The 16,254-nt window shown below is 49.3% G+C and overlaps 1 protein-coding gene across 1 annotated transcript in view; it reads right to left on the bottom strand.

The window, feature by feature from the left end:
• TMEM229B (transmembrane protein 229B) overlaps window positions 1–10,041 on the bottom strand; it is a 38,174-nt gene extending 28,133 nt beyond the window's left edge. Inside the window, exon 1 of the mRNA XM_082386725.1 lies at window positions 9,953–10,041. The gene's annotated coding sequence lies outside the window, so the exon portion shown is untranslated. The remainder of the gene's footprint in view (window positions 1–9,952) is intronic.
• Between the last annotated feature and the right edge of the window lie 6,213 nt (window positions 10,042–16,254).

The following is a 16,254-nucleotide window of genomic DNA, read 5'->3' as shown; positions in this document are numbered from 1 at the left end:
ACTGCATCCCTTCCCAGAAGGAAGTAGAGGAACCTGGCTCACTTGGGCTCTGAAGAAACATCCAGATGTAGGATGTGCATCTAGGAACGGGTTTACAAGTCTCTCTGCAGAGCTGACTCAGCCAAGGGGCCAACAGGGCCCTTCCCACCACCCCCAATCCCAGGATTAAAGTGAAGTACATGCACCCAGCAGTCACTCCCACCCTGAGGACACACCAGTTCATCCCTGAGATGCCACAGCAGCAACAGGGAAGCCTTCTTGGTTTAGGAGTCAAGCAGGGCTGGGACTAGGGTGAGAGAAGAGTGACACTTGCCTCGGCACAAAACTTAAGGAGATGCCAAGAAAGACTTACTCATCAAGATAAATTATATCATAATGCAATATTTAAAAAAAAAAAAACAAATTGGAAATCCAAGGCGTGGGCTATCATACTGGAACCAGGGCCAAGATTAGGGCAAGGCCAAGGAGGCGAGGTCATGTGAGGCTCTGTGATGTTAGCACAGTCCCACATCCCAAGGACCTATCCACCCCTTACTGCCAATAGCATCTCTGAAGAAATATCGCACAGAACCACAATCTCTGGTCCCAAACCCTTGGCATTCAGAATTGTTTAGATTTTTTTTAAAAGGTAATGTAGAGCACATCCAGTAGATTACATAATCCCCACAGCAGGGTCTGGGGGCAGCACCCCCAAACACATTAACATTTCTGCAGCCAGATCTATGAATATTCACACTCTGCCGAGTAAAGAGACCGCCAGTGGCCTCATGTTCGTCCAGGTCAGGCTTTGCCATCACACGAGTTAAAGAAAAGCCTTTTGGTTTTAGAATGTTTTGAATTTTGAAACTGCAGATAAAAGAGTGTGGGCCTGAATAGCATTACATTACGTCTCTTAAAGGAAAAAGGCAGCAGATTGGACCCAAAACTTTTGTTATAAACTTGTACAGAAAAGAGAACTGCAATGGTCCTCAGCAGTGATCACCCAGAGGAAGGCAATTTCTAAAAGTCAGTCAAGCCCAGAGCAGACTTAAAGCACTTCCCACCAGCCAACCAACCAACTGACATTGTTAAATACTGTCTGTGTGTAAAAGCCTGTACAGAGTCCTGGGCTGTACTGAAACATACTAGACACGGGTCCAGCCCTCAAGAGCTGAAAAGTTAGAGGAGACTGGAAGGTGACCATAAATCATTGAATATTGGAAACTGAAAGGAGCTAATCCACACCCACACTTTAAAAATGATGAAACCGAAGTTCAGAGAGGGTGAAGGCCTTGCACAAGTTAGAAACAGGAAGTGAGTGGCACAGAGAGATCAGACTCAGGTGTGCTAACTGCTCTTCACCGCTCTCTGCATAAAAGCACATAATAATTGACAATTTAGTGAGGAAATGAAAAGAGTTGTAAAAGATCCCAGCTGAAATGGTTTTGGTCAAACACACCTTCGCAGCAAAGATGGGTTCCGACTTCTACAAGGACTGTAATTTGGGGAGGCAGCAAAGCAGGGGAGGGACCTCCTGGCAGGGAAATAATGAGGTATGGGGCAGGGCGGGCGGGTGCATGGCAGGTGAGCTGGGCATGTGGATTAGGCTCTGGTGAAGGGCACAGAACGAGCTGTTAGAAAAGCAGGTAAAGGCAATGCATAGAGAGCTTAAATGCCAGAGTGAAGAATTTACAAATATGTCCTAAGGCCGCATTTCCCAATCATCTGAGTTCTGCCTTCATGACTTATGGCCGCCCACTACCCTCGTAGGAAGAGGCAGAGTATGGCTATTTAAATGAGCCCACTCTGGGGTCAGATTCTTTCCATCTGAATCCGGGCTCTGATGCCAACTGTGTGACCTTGGACAAGCTGCTTAACCTCTCTTTGCCTCAGTTTACTCATTTGTAAAACAGAAATAATACAAGTACCTCCCTTGTACGAGTTACATGAAAGAGTGTTTACTGTCCTGAAAACAGTACCTGGCATTCATTATAAGTATTCAATAAATGTTAGTTGTTGTTAACCTTTTAATTTAAGTTAAATTTGTAGTTATATAGGTACTGCAGCCTTATCCTAAGCTATAATATCCAAGAAATCCTGGGCTTCTTGTGACAGCTATGGTTTTGATGATACACAACAAGAGGTTCCATCAAAAGTCTTAACTAAGGCACTGAATACAACAGGTAGAACGCTCCCAAGCTGGTAAGAGGGCCTCCAGAAGAACCACGCAGGAAATCTGATATCTGACCTTGCGACTGAGAAGACAGGGTGGACCGGCATCTGACTGTACCTGAGACACACAAGGTGTGAGACACAAGCTGGCCATCTGCTGTGGGCGGAGCCAAGGGAGCCGGCTGAGCTGGGGGATGGGCCTGCATTCCCAGGTTCACTGCGCCAGAGGATGTGTGATTGTCCCCTTGGGCTAAAGTGAGCCACATGCAGGTGAGGGCTGGCAAGAGATCCGAGCAGGTCTTGTCCAAGAGGGCCACTCGGACAGACAGAAGGACCTTAGCCGGAAGAGGCTGGAGGTGAATCGCGGATTTTAGGGGCTGAGGAGAGAACAGTGATCTAGAATAGAGGATAATTTGCTCTTTTCAAGACAACCAGAAGTAAATGGTCCCAGCAAATGTGGGGGAAGAGTCTCTGAGAAACCCATGAACGTGGCCACAAGAAGAGACTCAGCATTAAGTACCTGCCAAGCCCAGGAAGCTGGGAGCTGGCAGACAACAGTGCTGGCCAAGCAAGCCCTTTCCTGTCCCTCTCAGCCCAGTGACAAAGGACTGGATGTATTAAGTACTGAATTGAGACCGTTTGTGACTTAAAGTGACCACAGGACCTTCTACCGCCTAAGAATGACCCGGAAAGTTATGGGGCCTGATTGAGTTTTCCTCCCAGGGCAGGGAAACAACTAATCCCACTGAATCAACATAAAGGTCCAGCAGGAGACAAAATTAAGTCACGTTAATGAGTTAAGTCATCCCAATGAGTCATGTTTCTTTACACTCATTAGAAACATAGCTATTAAAATGAAATGTTTGTCCCTTTACCAACTAAAATCATCTCTCAATATTCCCAGTGGTACGGTAACCACCATTAGAAATCACTGCTATAGGGCAATAAGGAACTCAGGAAAAAAGCAAGGCAGGTAGGGACAGAAAAGATTGGTTTGGTGGGTTCAATGGGAACTCATTTGCTCCCCAACCTTGAATATGATGAAATTAAAACAGAAGACGTACCAATGGAGAACAGAATCCTTGGAAAAATGGCTTGTGCAAAGGGAAATCGAGGCGGCCCAATTTCACGAACAGAAAAGCTGTGACTCCCTGAGTTCCTAGGCTGAGCTCATAGTATGATCTTGCTCTTTTAAGTGGAGCTAGGGCAGCAGAGGGAGATACGTTCTCATTGACTCTGAGTCATTCGGAAAGCATCAGCCAAAGTCCTCCGGTCCTGGAGCCCTGGAGGATCCTGGACTGAACCAGGCCCTGGCGTCTGCCAAATGTATGTGCAGACTGTAAGACATACACCGATGCACGACTTCCCTGCTGCCTTCACTTGGGGAAAGCAGAAGGACGAGGGGGTGAAGTTTAAGTTTTAAGACAAGATGCAAGGGGTGCACCTCATCATTTAGGAGATGGCGTGTGTAAGGGTGAACAGACGCCACCTCTCGGCTGCCCCATTTAAACGAACGAGGAACGATCCAACCTAGTCCCCCTTCCCAAGAAGGGACTTGCTCCAACTGTGACTTAGTCCCCTAACTTCCAATTTGGCTTCTTTCTCCTTCAACCCCACCTCTGCTCTCCCAGCTGTGACTTCCTACAACTCCAGACCAGCTGAGTTATCGTTTGAGAAAAAACCAAATTATCCAGATTCTGCTAGATGACCCAAGCATGATTGCTGGAGGAGGTGTTAGAGAATATCTCTTCCAACGTTCTCATTTTACAGACAAGGAAACGAACTCATGTCACATGAGCTGAGACAAGAACCAAACAAAGTCCCCTGGCCCCAGCACAACGCTCCATTATACGCCGTCATGATAACTCTCAAAGGAGGTCAGCTCCCCTCCCGCAGGCCACCACCTCAATCTTCATTCCTCTTCCACAAACACCTCAAAGTGGTAGGAAAGCCCCAGAGTTAACTTGCCTGGAACAAACAAGGATAAAAGAGATGAGGACCATCCCGATGAACTAGCCGGTCACCTTTGAATGGAGTAATCAGCGGCCACAAGTACTTTCTCAGAAGAACAGGATAGTCCAATGCTTACTGTACTTTGCAGAGTATACCTGGGACCCAGAGTCACAATCAGGGTCTCCACAGCTGGACCATAATGACGGGCAGGGGAAGGCCCAGAAACTAGGTTGGAGGATTAGGCCTGGAGTCAAGAATCTGCTAAGACAAACTAATATGACTAGTGGAAGGAGGATGACGGAAGGCAAAATACTGCCCAGACAGCCTATCAAGCAAGAGAAAAATTTGGCATCCAAATGAAATGGGGTTTATGATACATCCCTATGCCAAGCAGAAGTCTGGTCCTCTTATAGTAAACCCCAGGCCATCTGGTCTGCTTCCCCAGTGCAGGGTACCGACCCCTCTCTTCCCAAACATTCGTCAGGATACTGTTTTTCAAAGGAGAATCTCAATTTTCATCTCCTTTTAACTAGCTGTGTTTAATCCACACCAGCTCTCCTTCCTCTACTTTAACTAACACCACCTCCACTTTACTTCCTCCCCAGCGTTTGTTCCACCATGCAATCCAAGGCTATTGAACACGGTAGCATCAGACAGATCTGTTTAAATCCCAATTTGGACTCTTGCTAGCTGTGTAACATGGGCAGTGACTTTATCCTTTATCAAGTGCTTAGCCCAATGCCTGGCATATAGTAAGTATTCAATAAACAGTGGCTGTCGTCGTTATTATTGCTATGTTCACTGAAGCCAGCTGAAGCTCCCTGTGTGGAATTAAATCCCAGAGGGCTGAAATGGGCTGTCCAAGGTCACATAAGTGAGTCAGGGAGGGATCCCAGATTTCCTAATTCCGGAAGCCTTCACCAACCATCAGCTCCTGCACAAACAACATCATTGCCCAACAACCTAGAAATCTGGGTATCTGATCATATCCAAGTACCACAGCTGATGATTTAATAGGTACTCGCCATGTGCTGGAAACTGGGCAGGCTATATGAAAGCTTTAAGGCATCTACAGATCAGCATAGGAAGGTCATCTCCTTGTTTGTGGCAGGCAAGAACACAATTACAAAACAAAAGTCTGGAGCCGTGGCTTATGTTGCCCACTGGTGACAATATTTCTCGTCCATATTTGTTTTCAGAAAGTAGATGAAAGTAAGACCGCTGCCCTGGCTGCCTTATTCCTGGCTTTAGAAAGGCTTTTTCAATCGGGAATGAAGGGGGGGTGGGAGTCCTAGGGACTGAAGACTAAATGGGGTCTGGCCAAGGACAGCTATGAAAAAGAAGATGGGGGCTGGCAGTGGTCCCCACCGTTGCTCCAAAGAACTCCAGAACTCCAGAAAAGAATCCTCTCTTTGTGGCCCTTCAGTCTCCTTCTTGGCTGGCATCCCTAGCTCGGGGCTGGTGTCAAGGCCTTAGGAAAACTCAGGGTAAGTGACCTTTCTGATGAAAACGGACCATTCCAGAAACTCACGTGACAGGAGTGCCTCTTAAAAACTGAAAGGAAACAACAAATGAATGAACCAGCTAGAAGGCCTTCGTCATTCAAGTCCAATTACAAAAGCAGTCAGAAATGGCTAATCCAGTGTGTCCTGAATGCAGGGCTTCTGACGTGGAAAGGAATGGCAGAAAGAGCCCTCTCCAATTATGCCCCCGATTTATTAGATCTCCCTATGGTAAGTTAGGATTTGACAATGCAAGTCTTACTTTGTTTTAACTGCCATGCTTCCAGAGGGAGCAGCAAAAAGGAGCAATCTGAGGACCCAAGTCCTGCCCATGTAGACTGTCTGCCCTAATTCCAAGGATGCTGTCCCTTCTATAATACGAGCCACACTGAGAGCCAAGAGCCCTGAAAGGATATCAAACTCCCTGTTGGGGAGCAAGCAGAATAAAGAACAATGGGAAGCTGGATGTGCAGAAACAGGAATTGGCAATGACTTTGGTTACTCCTCAAGTTGCCAGACTTGATGGTGACCGACCCCAAAGGCAGAAGCACCAACATCCGGGGAGGGTAGAAAGTTACCTTTCAGAACCATCCTCTAAGGGACCAGGGGGCCAATATCACTCACTCTGTGACCTCGACCCCACCAAATCTATACATAAAGGAACTGATGTAAAAATGAACATTGAGGACAGCCTTAGGGCGAAGGAGAGTGGGAGTTCACACCTGCAGGATGGATGTGAGCAAAGGGAAGGGAGCAGATTCTCTTTTTCATCTGGGAATGGGATAGAGAATGGGATAGATTCCTTATTCAGCCTCAGTTCTATCTATGGCTGTGAGTTGCAGCGGTGAAAACCCCTTCCTTTTCCTTGAATCACAGCAGCATGTCACATCCCACAGCTCAAAGTCTGAGGCAAATGTATATTTGAAATCAAACACATATAGGTACCTAAATTCTATCAGTGCATCTTTATCTCATGACGAGAAAGTGTAACCAGTGGATCTCCTCCGGTACTTAACGGTAAACATTCTTAAATCCCAGGAAAGGAAAACTTCCCCAACACAGACATTCACACACACCACAGCCAGTGTGCTAACTCTTAGTGTGACTCAGTTTCCCTCCATGGAAGCCACAGTCAAAAGTACCACCTCCCAGCCCTTCCTCAGAAATCAGCTTAGACTTTACTTTTCAAATACAAAGCCTCTGATTGCTGAGAGGTGGTGGTGGAGGAAGCAGAGGACCTGGTCAGTAAGGCTGAGTTTCTTCTTGCTCAGAGTATCAGCACCCCTTCTGACATTCCCTCCTTAGCCAGGTGTTGCCACAAAGGGAGCTGAGAGTTTGACAAGTCAGAAATTATCCACACCTTAAAAGGAATGTTCCTGGAACAAAAAATAAAAATAAAAAAATAACCCAAACCACCTTGTCTGTAAATTGGGGGTGGGGGAGGAGTGCAGAGGAAAGTAAAGAGATACAAATTTGAAAACAGTCAGGCTGTGCCAGGGTTAGATTTCCCTTCCCTCAAGGACAGCCAGATCTGATACGGCTGCTGATAAGGCCAAGCGGCTTCACTTTACTGCCCTTACCCCGGTCTCAATTTATAACATCAGCGTCCCCAACATCATCAGAGACCCTTCTGAGAGCTTGGAGGGTGACTGTCACTGACATCCAGGCTGGACACAATCTACCAGAAAAAAACCCTACTAGGAAGTAACTTGAAGGTATCCAGAGAGCAGAGGCAGACAGAAAAGCACTTGCTGCCCGCAAGTGCCTTTCTGATTAAAAACTACACTTTTAAAACCAACACTGAGCCTTCCCTATCACAAATGCTGTAATGTAGCCCTTTGCTGCAAAATGACACCTTTCCCTTTAGAAACAGTATGTGAATCTGATACAAGTGAAATTAAACACAGTATAAGGCTCCCTAACTCATTTAACATCTTTCATTCAAGAATCCAAGGCACTTAAGTCACTTTATAAATGTAAAAATTCATGCCTCATCACTTTAAAAGGGGGAGTCGGAGGGAGTATCATTTTCCCATCTATGGTCAGTACATTTGAGTAACAGTCCATGGAAAAGCCCCTCTCTCACCACTGGAGGTGGGGAGGTCAGCCCTCTATATCATTATCCTCAGCTTGGCATAGCTTGGGGATTAACCCAAAGGAGAACTGAGCCATAATCAACCCTGCCCATTTAGAGGGGAAAGGGCTCAAGAAGCGGGGCTGGTGGTGCCCTCCGGTCTAGCACCTGCATCTGACTTCAGCCACAAGGTCCAGGGCCATATAGAGCTATAGCTCAGGGGACTTCATTTTTTCCTGCTATCCTTTACTGCACCCTCCCTCCTGTACCTTTAAGTGACCAAAGTCAACACTAAATCAGCTTGTAATTTCCCTCCAAGGACGAGATAAATAAGTTGGCCCACTCTCTACTGTCTCCCCAGTTACTCAACTCTGTCCCCAAATATAAAGCCTAGGGGAGAAAGGCCAAGCCTCATCTCAGCCCACCCCTCCATGCCTCTAGGGTGTCCTGGGAGGCCCACCCCTGGCCCAACCACTCACAGCATTAGTTCAGTCACAGGAGCAGACAGGAGAGTCACCCAGCAGTCCAGCCCCCCCCCCGCTCCCCCCCACCACCACCACCAATCCAGTGCCTTCTGTCTCCACAGGCAAGCAGATGTAGCACTGCCTTGCAAACAGGGGGAAAACCCGACTCTCAAAGGGCTGTCTTTTCTAAGAGGAAGAAAGGCAATGGGCAGTCCTGCCACAGGATGGGAGCCGGGGGTCACATGCAAGCCAGATCAGAGCTGGAGGCACCTTGTTCCTGGAGACACAAGGTCGGGGACTGGGGACCTGGAAACTGGTCCATTTGTCTTCTAGAGAGAAAGACACTGTATCCCCCATCCCTGCCCCGGGAAGGCCATTCAGCCCTCCCCTTGACCCCTCTTCCTGGTTACAGCAAAGAGAAAAAACCCCTGATGACCCAAGTCTGAAGGCCAGAATAACAGCTCCTTTGCTACTGGGTGCTGAGAACGCAGGAGAATCGGTAAGCTGAGCCCCCAAGGTTATGCTGGCACAGCTCCCCAGGGGCCTGCTCTTGTCCTCCTGGGAGGGCTCGAAGTGGCATCAGAACAACCTGCCACCCTAAGCTCTGTACCTGAGGCAACCAAACAAACATACCCCCCAAGAAAACTGTGGAGAAAGAGGGAGACACAGTCCAGGGAAGGAAGGGAAGGGGATCAGTTTCTGACTGGGCATAGAAAGAGGGAAAGGAAGACACCTGGGAAAGAGGCCAATATCGCCTTCCCAGCCCCGCATCTCCCACAGAGGACCGGAGATCACAGTGGGCAGATGGAGAGCTGGCAGCCAAGGGGCTGGGAAGGGGAGGACGCCTAGGTGTGCAGTCCACCATCACCTAGTTTTTCTATGCACCCTGGAGAGAGGGTTCATCTTGGCACGGTTCCCTCCCCTTCAGAAAAGTCCTCAGCCTCAAACTCAGGAGGGTCCGTGATTCCCACTCCCAAGCCTCTCTAGCTCCCACCCAGCCTGACGCCCCCTCCGCTCCCCCGAGGCGGCCTCGGGGATGCTCTCCACCCGGAGGAAGAGGGGATGTCAACCTTCCGCTGCCGGAGATCCCCGGCTGACCCTTTCCCCTCGCATCTCCCCATGCCCCCTTTGTTTCAGGCGGTGAAAGTTGCCAGCGTGCACCCCTTCCCCAACACGCCCCCCTGTGCGCCCATCCCCCTCAGGGAATCCAAGCCCGGGCGCACCATCTAATTTGCGGCTCGCTCTCGAGCCGGGGCACCGCTTCGAAACCGAAAGCAAAGAGGAAGCGGGATCCGGCAGCGCCCCCAGCCCGGTCGCCCGGTCGCCGGGTCTTCCCCATCACCGCACCATCGCCCGCGCCCTCCCGCACTCGGCGCTGCCCGCCCCGCGCGGCCACCTCTCCCGGCGGCGGAAAGGCCTCTCTGCGGGCATCGGGGGCACCTACCGGTGCGGGGCCGGGGCCGGGGCCGCGAGAAGGGGCAGGGCAGGGCCGGCCGCCTGCCGGGAGCAGGTGCGGCCGGGAGCGCTGTCTCCCCTGCTCGCTCCCGCTCCTCCTCCCGCGCCGGTGCTCGGGGCGCTCTCCTGCGCCGCCTGCTCCCCGCCCCCAAGCCCGGCGCTCGGGCTCCCCCCGCGCCGAGTTGCCGGCCCTGCCTCCCCCACGCGGCCGGTCCTCCCGCGCCGCGCCTAGTCCCGCATTGTGTGTCGGCGGCCGCCGCGGCGGTGCGGGAATCGGGGGGCTGCGGCCGCCGCTGCCCGGGCGGAACGGAGCCCCCGGCGGCGGCGGCGGCGGCGGCGGCGGCGGCACTCACCCATAGTACGGATGCGGTGCAAACTGCACATGCTCGCGTCTGACAAGCGCTCTGCCTCCGGCCCCGCTTAACTCCTTGCTCGCCCGCTCCCCGGCTCCCGCGCCGGGTCCGCTGCCCGGCCGACCGCACCGCCTCGCGCCGCCGTGAGTCGGCCGCGCCCCGGGCGCCTGGAAGCGCGCCCTCGGTCCGGGCCGCGGCGCAGGTGGCTGCAGTGCAGAGCTCCTCGGCCCTCCCAGCGCCTGCCACCGCGCCTGCGTTTGAGGTGTCTGCAGGAGCCCCGAGGAGAGGACCAGCCGGGACCTCTCAGCTCCCAGCTTGTAGGAGTTGTGTGGACTGCGTGTACAACGTCCACTGTGGATATGCTGTAGGTCCCAGCGACCTGAGGGCCACGGTCAACATGGTACTGCAGACCCACTATATGCCAGCATAATGCTCCGTGCCGTCCATTCATTGAAACGGGCCTGCAAGATGGGTTTTTTTATCCCCATTTTCAAGATGGAAAACCTGAGCCCTGTGGAAGTTAAGGAATCTACCTAAGGCAGAGCCTGAACGTCCAAGGCCCACAGTTTGGTTTATACCACAAAGATTAAACATAAGATGTTCTTTCTGAAGTCAATCTCGATTCTTCTGTTGGAAGGTGGAAAATAATGGATGTCATCTAGAAAGCCTGGAGATTTTGGTATGTGGAACTGTGGGAAATCAGTGATAGAGGACCCGGCCTCGAGACAGGCCCCTCAGGCGGGTCCTGGTTCCTGCAGAAAGGCTGCGCAGGGAGTAGGAAGGCAATGCAAACCCAATCCCTACGCCAAGCCTGGGTTTGGCACTGGGCTCTGCAGCCAAGAGGGAAGGACATTTTTACAATTTCTAATGCCCCCTGAAGGTATCTTTTTGTAAATAATCCGTCCAAGGGGGTGCTCTTTTCTAATTCTCACACAGACCCTATGTGTGCCAAGGCCTGCTCTGTGAGGTCTGATGGCTGCTTCCCTCCTAGCCCTCACCCCCTTTTTGTCACATGCCACAGTGACAAAGAGCTCTCAGAGGTCCAAGGCAGCACAGAGTCTTCTAAGAAAAGGAACCTGAGGTCCATCCAGCTGGCCTTGCCCCACTCTGGATGAGAAGCCGGGATGCTGTCCTCCAGTCCGAACCTAATCTGATCCTAAGCCTTGGGTTTCTCAAACCCGCAGAGGAAGTGCACAGCCATGTGGTGCCAGTGGCAAGAGCTCTTGGCTTCTCTGAGTTAGTTTCCTCCTCTAAGACGGAGATAATATCGCCTATTTCGTAAGTCTATTGTGATGACCCAATAACAATGCATGTAGAGTCCTCAGTACGGTAGACCTTCAGTAACAGGAAAGTGTTTTCTGCTGGGGGTAAAGCAGGGATGGGGAGAAGGGATCAGAGCTACGGTGAAGCATGTGGGCTGTCCTAGAACACTGTCAGAGAGGCAGGAGACAGCCCCCTCCCAGAAACACCTTGGCAAGAAGAGGCTTCAGTAAGTCTGGCAGCAAAGCCCACCTGCTGAAGAGGGACCTCCCTGGCGCCCCCTTGCCTCGGAGGACCAGTTCTGCTCTGGTTCTCGATCTGTGGCTGGCAGCTGATCCTGCTCCCTTCTGGCTCGGGGAGGCAGCATTGCTCAGAGGAAAGCACAGTGGGCTGTTAAGGCAGAAGATCTGAATTTGGGATGACTTATCCATTAGGTACTTTGCAGTGCCTAGCACCCACAGTATTTTGGGGGCCAACAAAAATGTTTGAATTTCTTTTAAAATCAGAGGCAAAAAAATAAACTTTGAGGTCAAAGAAAATGTTTTCCTATATAATTTTAGTATAGAAGCCATAGTATATAGAAGCCAAGGTGCCAGTTACAGAATCTGAAGGAGGAAGAGTTGGGAACTAAGGCACAAGACTTGGCATCAGTCACTCTGTCCTGTATCCAGCTCTCCTATGGACTTAACTCCATCATCTGGGTCTTCCTCATTCCCAAATTAGGAATCATTTCTTCCTAATAAAAATTTATATAATGCCTTACAGTGGACATATCTTCTCTCTTTGGGTAAGGCAGCTATTTTTAATCCCCATTCTATAAACGAGGAAATCAAGGCTCAGAGAGATTATATGGTTTGGTCAAGGTTATACTGCTAGTAAAGGCAGAATGCAGTTCCAACTTAGGTCTTCTGGCACCCCATCCAAGGTCCTTTCCATCTGCACCTAGAAGATTTCAAATAAAATCAGGTGTGTACAAGACAGAGCTGTCTGTTGCAGAAGCAGACCTAAAAATAGCATCTGTAGCAGCGAGTGAGTCCCCTGGCTTTTCACCCAAAGAATGCTGAGACGAGCATGCGGTGTTCTGGGAATGGGTTGGGGCGGGGTAGCCCTGGGTGAAGGTAGGCACCATGATAGTGGTTCCGGTGATTCAAGTATAGATTCAAGGTGGAGGGCCATGGGACAAACCAAGACCCACTGCACTAACACACGCCAAAGGATGCCAGCCCTTTGACTTCTTGTCTTATCAGAGCAACCTGGATCTGAGTTCAGACTGCACATCTTAGCCAGATGTCTTAAGGCAGTTTATTTAAGCTTTCTGAGCCTATTTCCTCATCTGCAAAATGGAAATGGCAATAAAACTAAACCCCATGGCTGCTGCAAGCATAAATGAGATGATACGTGTTAGGACCATAGCATAGTGCCAGGAACACATACGTAGTTTGAATTCCCTGCCACCACAGGCAATTAATGGTCTTTCTCTTCACATTTCTCTTCTACCACTAGGCAGGGAAAAAGACAGTCTTTCAAGTGTCTTTGTGTTTCTAAAGTGCCTTGAATATGTTAGGTTCTTAACCATATTTTCTGAAAGACAAGAACTTTTCTGCCTTTCTACAAAGTAAACCATCCGTAAAGCGGTAGCTCTTGTCCACCATAAGTAGTTTTCTCAATGACTTTCAAGGGGAACCAGAAAAACACTTCTGTATGCTCATTAGAGAGGACTGGTTCTTTGGGGGTTGCCCTCTGACACAAGTCAGGAGAGATGTTGCTCCAGAGGGTGATTTCAGTGGAGGGACGGGGCCAGCAGCCAGAGCAGGAAGGACCTGGGAGGGAGATGGAGCATGGAAGGTGGAGGCTGAGAGAGAACTATGTATAGTCTGTCCCAGATGCTGTGATAAGAAAGAGAGGAGTGAGGTAGGGGCCGAGGAAGCATTGAAGTCAAAGGCAGTCTTGAACTTGGAATTATTTGGACCAGCTTAACAGGAAAATAAGTTGGGTGAGAAAGAACTGGGGGAACCCCCAGGGAACCAGACCTCCATAACAGGCATACAGAAATCTTTCTGTTCCCTTTGAAACAGAAGGGAAAGAAACTTTCCCATGAAAGTCATCATGAAAATTACAGTGGACAAGAGCTTCTGCTTTATAGATGGTGTGCTTAGTGGAAGGGCAGAAAAGTTCTTGTCTTCCAGAAGATATGGGCATGGTCTTGGCAGTAAGAGAGGAGGTCAAGGTAATCTGCTTGCGTTTGAAAATGGGGGTGGGGGGCAGGAGGAATCTCTCTGTAAAAGCCTTTTCTTGAAATAGGAAGGAAAGAGGCATAAAGAGGCTAAGGAGTATGAACCTGCACCATTTAGGATTCTTTGGTTGCAAGCAACAGAAACTGACTTTAGCTATCTTAAGTCTAAAAGGAATTTATTGGCAGGCTATGATCAGGTGGCTCACAGATTTGGAGGGAATGCGGGCAGAACAGACGTGAAAAGGCTAGGACCAGGACAGCTTTGGGAGTCCAGGGAATGGGAAGTAACTGAGAGTCTCCTCAGGGCTTTGCTGCCGGAACAAAGGGGCTTCAATCTTTTTATCACTTCCGCTCAAGTATAAGAATCAAATTTGCCTAAGTTCAGTCATGCATCCACCTCTTGGCCAGGGAAGGGCCAGCAGGATACCCGGATGTAAGGTCTATCAGCACCCCACATCACAACTGAGAGGTAAGACAGAGAAATCAAAGTGCTGTTACCCAAAGGAAAGGAGAAGTTGCTAGGCATCCCCGGAAAAGGGAATGTCCATGGTATGGGGGAAGCAAGTAGCACAGGAAACGTACACCTGACTCGGGGCCCCGTAAAGTTCTCAGCTATGAGAAAAGGTGAAGGGGGAAGCACAGAAGCCTTCAGAAAGCAGCAGGAAGCTCTGAAAAGTACTGGCACAGGAAGGTCTAGACTGCTGATGAAAATCACTGCTCGTGCTGGGGTGGGTATAGAGCTAGAGACAGGCCAACGTTTTAGGGACTTTGCACAGCTGTGAGCTGTGCTCAGGGATGGATGAACAGTGATAGGGAAGCAGGTGCAATAGGTTATTAAGGATGTCCTTGAATGTTTATTAAATGCCTCTGAGGGGTGGAAAGTGGTACCAGTGGAGGGGGAAGAGGCATCAGGCCCCAGGGAAATGGTCAAGTTGACTGCAGGTTTATCAGAAGGTTTGCTACCCACATGTCCATGTGGGAAAGGGGTGTGTACTTTCACAGAGCTCTCAAAATAATGTATGTTCCTACTTTAGGGATATTTAAAAGTCATGTCCTCTCTCTTTTTTTCAGTCATCAAAAAGAAAACGCAGTGGATAAGAACTATGCAGTATTCATGAACACCTCGAGGCTGAAAATGAGGAACTCACCATTCTGTGATAATATGAATTCATCCATAAAGCATTATGACATTAACGTGTGTGCAGTAAGGTAGCCTGGAAAATGAGTGCAGGTTCATGAGACTAGCAGTAAATTAAGGGGGAGGGGGAGGCCCATGCTAAAAGAAATCAAAGTGAAAATATGAACGTACATTGGAACTACACTACTTCACAGTTGTGTGAGTTTAACTGTGAAGGTTGTAAATTTGGGGAGGGCTAGAGTTGATTATGAAACATGGGAATCATGGGGAGAGCCATCCCCATCCCCAGCTGCTCTCATTTCCGACTCAGCAGTCAGCCCAGGTGCTGGGCAAATTTGAAAGAATTTCTGCCCTGGAGATTAGAAACCAAACTCCAAGCTAGTCACCTCCCCTCCGTGCCTCCCTTTGCCAGGATACAAGGAGCTTAGTCGTCTGAAGGGGGACAAAGGAGTATTGTTAAGGCGAGCCTGGTTATGAGAAGGCTTTGCAACTAAAAGCTTTTATGCTGCTATCTAAGTCCTTCTGCCTGGGGGACACTGTGTGCCTGTCCCAACTTCACTATATCAGTGCAAAGAGAAATTTCAGCCTGACGCAGTGATTGCAGAAGGATATCTTAGGACTCAGCAACATTAATAGGTTAAGAAATTCTATCACAACATCTCATCCAAGACCCAATTCCTGGCCCCACTAGGTCCTGAGATGGATTAGAGTGGGAGAATCTTGCTTTTTGTAGATCTGAGTCAAAAGAGTTGTCCCGTAGGAGCTGGCTGAGAAGCAGCCCAGCTTGGGAGGGGGGAATGGGGGTAGGTGGGGCGGTGGCATTGGAATTGTATCACCGAGGGCAGGATAAAATCTGTTTCAATTCTTTTTACCCCCTTTGTCCTAGCCCTTCTAGGAGAACTCTGCCACCTTCAGGAAAGGTTGTGTAAGCCTGAGGGGTTGATGATCTCAGGGACTCCATCTTGCCTGGGGAATTAGTTCAGGTGAGGTGTCCTATTAGTCTTAGATGCTAACTGATTAAGAAGTTATATATTTAATGTCTTCTCTTCTCTAGTACTGTGCTGTTGTGAGGACTGGAATCCTGACTTCAAGGAAATTGTGATTCAATTTAACAACCTTAATGTACCATGCACTGTGCTAAGGATTAGGGTCATAGTGGTGAAAGGATTGAGACCTAAGCATATGGATATGGGAACAATACACAACAGGCTCTAACTCAGTATTACCCGATGCTCCTAGTGACTTAAGTTTTGTACCTCCCGTGGAAGGGCATGTGATTATTTGTGTTCTCAGATGGAGCTGTTTCCATGCCAAGCTTTATCTCTACCACACTTGATTTGTAAAGTAAACTCTCAGGCACTGGCTCAAAATTGACTAGTATTTACAAATTTATACACTTCTTTCTGTCAAGAGACTCTTTACCCTTCTTTCTTGTCCACGGCTTAGGTCAAGGGTTTGCTTTCTCTTGTGCCCTTCAGCAAGTACAGACTTGGGAAGGGGTAGTGCCATCTTTAGTGGATTTTTCCATATCTGTGAGCAGTAATGTCAGGTATAGAGCTGTGATCTCCCCGGGGAATACAGCAGAGGGGTACAGGGACAGAGAAGGAACAATAGTGGGGTTCCCGATGGAAAAAGGAAGACCACAGAGGGGATAAGCGCTTTGTTCTGGAC

Source organism: Balaenoptera borealis, assembly GCF_965194805.1.
Source record: "Balaenoptera borealis genome assembly, chromosome: 3".
NCBI classification, from domain to species: domain Eukaryota; kingdom Metazoa; phylum Chordata; class Mammalia; order Artiodactyla; family Balaenopteridae; genus Balaenoptera; species Balaenoptera borealis.
Note: the sequence above shows the minus strand (reverse complement) of the source record. Positions and strands in the feature narration are given on the sequence as shown.